Below are 3,438 nucleotides of genomic sequence, written 5' to 3' on the forward strand. Positions count from 1 at the left end.
GTGGCTTCTTTTGGCTTGTCCCCCAAGGTTGCAATATGGCTGTCATAGCTCTAATGTGCCCTCACACAAAAAGATCCCAAACAGGAAGGCAGGAGGTGGAAGGGAATGGAACTTTCCCCCTAATATGACTTTTATCCTTTATCAAAAAGGGAAATCTGCTATAGAAGTTACCAGAAGACCCTCCCATGTGCTTCAATGGACATGTACTTCACTGGATCACATGCCACCCTTTGGCCAAGGGGAATGAGAGATCTGGGACTAATTTATGCCAATCATGACTCAGCCCCCGGGGTGTACACATGGCCACTTAGCCAAAACTTACAATCAATCAGCATGGGAGAAACTGAGAATGGCTCTTGGGTCAACAACCTTGATTTCCGGCACACTCACTCATCCAACCAAAGTGTCTTGGGTGTCTCCTATGTGCCAAAGGGCCCTGTTGGGTGCTGGGCTGTAGGAATGAACTAGACAGACTGAGTCCCTCTTCCCTGACAGCTTATAGTCTACAGAGCCACCTCCATCTGTATTACGCATTCTGTGATTCCAAATGTTTGGATCATTGTTAATGTACCTGAGAGGCAAAAGAATGAAGGGATTTAAACAGGATAAAAGTTTAGAAATTCTGCATACACACCTTCTTGAAGCTGGGGAACTGAACCTCTCATGCAAGTGTCAGGAGTCAATCGAGGAATGAGGCAGAAATATTCAGCCCTGGTAGATGAAGAAAATTGTAGCAAAAATTCTTAGCCACAGTGAAACTTTGTAAGTATGGCAGAGAGTAGGCAGCTTGGGGTAAAAGCGCAATGGTAGAGTAAGGGAAATAACCTCTTCTGTGTTTCTATGCGGTTTCCTACTTTTTAAGAGTTTCCAAACCCGCAGTACTCTGAGTCAGAGCCAGAGAATACCCCATTTGATAGGGGAGAAAAATGGAAGCCCAGACAGGTAAAGTCACTGTCTGTGTTCTCGCTAGGGTGAGTGAGACAGGACTAGAAGCAAATGTCCCAATTCCCCCTCAATCCAATGCCTACTATGTGCACCTAGCTTTGTGCTTGGGCCCAATAACAGTGCTAGTAGTCATCACTAATAACACTTGAGCCCTTTCTGGATGTCAGACGCTACCCTAAGCACTTTACATGCATTATTTTATATAATCGTAACAATCTCTCTATGAGGGAGTTGCCAGTTTTATCCCCGTTTGACAGGTGAGGAAATGGAAGTTCAGATTCATAAAGTAGGTAGCCTGCAGTTGAGCTGGGATCCAAACCCTGTAGCAGCTTCAAAGCCCATGTCCTCGACCCCAGCACTCTGGCCCTTCCAGGTGTACAAAGTGCCTTAGTGATCTCTTCTTTGACTCTACTCCCATGTGAGGTGGACGGGATTGCACTGGGGGTCCTAGGTTTGGTGTCCTCCTTCTCTAAGTCTGTCTGATTGGGCCAACCTGGAAATGGATGGGGGAGTGTGAAGGGCACAAAGCCAGAGGGTCTCACATTCTTGAAGAGACTCAAATTTAGCTTTACTTTCAAATGGAACTATCTATTCAGGCTCAGAGACTGAATAATGAGGATCTGGCACTTAACATATTCTATGAATGTGGCTCCCTCCCCCTTTAAAAATATACCTGAGGAAAGAGAAAGCAAAGGGCCTGGGTCCTACTCTCCTGCAGGGCCCCTGGTCCTGTCTTCCTCTTCCCTGCCTCACCCTCATGCTGCCACTTATCTCTTCTCTCTACCCTGTTTATCTCTGTTCCCTCCTCAGCTTCTTTTCCTTCCCTTCTCTGAGATGCGTCTTATCTCCCTTCAGCAGCTCCATCAACAAAGTCCTGTCATTTTTTCTCCTGCTTCAGGATGCCTCAGCACCATTTTAATCTGTCCCTCTGAGCTTTGCTTTTCAATCTCTTCCCAAACTTAATCTCAGCCCCTTCTTCACGTAGATGAAGAAAAGACCCAAACAAGATTACATTACCTGACAATACCTTCTGGCTCCGGATCAAGATGATTAGAAAAGACAGCAGAATCTTGCTTCACCACTGTGCCCTGGGTATGCTGTGGTAAGAAAAGTTTTTTAATTAACCTAAGACTCACCATTAATTAATGCTATAACCTCCACCACCAGCGCCCTGCTTTCCTGCCTTTTTTTTTTTTAAACTGTTGTTGAAAATTTTGCAACACGTTGGTGTGTTGGAAAGAACACAGGTCTTGGAGTCAGACTGGCCTAGAACCCAAAGCTGCTCTTGCCCAGCTGGATAGCCCAGGACAAGTTGCTTGGCTTCGCTTAGTCTCAGCTTGATCATTTGTAAATATGGAATAGTCATGGGACCTCATAAGTAAGCATTAAAGGTAGCAATATCAGTAAAGCAGTTAACACAGTGCTTGGCACAGGGTAGATGCTCTATGCCTAGTAGGCTCACTGCTCACTCTGCAACCCCAACCAGTTCAGAGTTATAAGTCTATGTTAATTGGAAATTGTTGGCAGGACTTGCGGAGTCCCCCACTGAGGATACATACAGTGCACTTGCAGAACTGGAATGTTGAGCCTGTGGACTTCCGGTCTATCTCAGGAGCTGCACGTATGTCCCCTGATCTGGGGTTCTCATACTTTAGATGGCCTAAGAATCATCTGAGAACATGTTAAAATGCATATGCCTGGGTCCATCCCCCAAAGATGCTGATTCAGTGAATTGGAATTGGGCCCTACTACCTGAATTTTTAATGACCTCAATAGAGTTCTGAAGCACTGGACAGTGGATCCTCTGAGAGTGTGGCTCAGAGGCTGACATTTAGAGAGTGTTCATGGTAGCTAGCCTGATTCCTAGCCACTTTGCCCTCCCATCCTTTCCTGGATTCTGACCCTGCTTTTTACCTTTCTTTGTCTTCGGACCCTGTGCTCAGCTCTAGTTTGGCTCTGATTTTGTTCTTTCCTGGTTCATCATGGTCAGCCCCAGGGCATTCTTACCCTCTGGTTCGTACCCTCAGCTACCCCTACCTGCCTGAGGTTTGGCTTGGCTTAATCTTGTGTTCCATGTTAAACTGTCCTGAAGTGACCCTGTCACTCCTGAAGCTTCTGTGCACCAGTTATGGTTGTCATTTGTCATCCTTTCCTGCCCCTCTTGTACGCCTCTGGGACTCGCCACCCCTTTGGACTTCCAAAGGGATGAAGATCTAGGAATATGGCAAGGGCACCCTTTTGAATTTGAATCATAATTTTGAAGCACCAGGAATGTGGAGAGTGGACCCTGCACTGAATTTTTATTGCCCCTAAGATATATGCTGAGTTATTTTTTTTTTAAGATTTTATTTATTTATTTGACAGAGACACAGTGAGAGGGGGAACACAAGAAGGGGGAGTGGGAGAGGGAGAAGCAGGCTTCCTGCGGAGCAGGAGCCCCATGTGGGGCTCAATCCCAGGACCCTGGGTTTATGACCTGAGCTGAAGGCACAC

The sequence above is a fragment of the Neomonachus schauinslandi genome, chromosome 7 (genome assembly GCF_002201575.2).
Source record: "Neomonachus schauinslandi chromosome 7, ASM220157v2, whole genome shotgun sequence".
NCBI classification, from domain to species: Eukaryota; Metazoa; Chordata; class Mammalia; order Carnivora; family Phocidae; genus Neomonachus; species Neomonachus schauinslandi.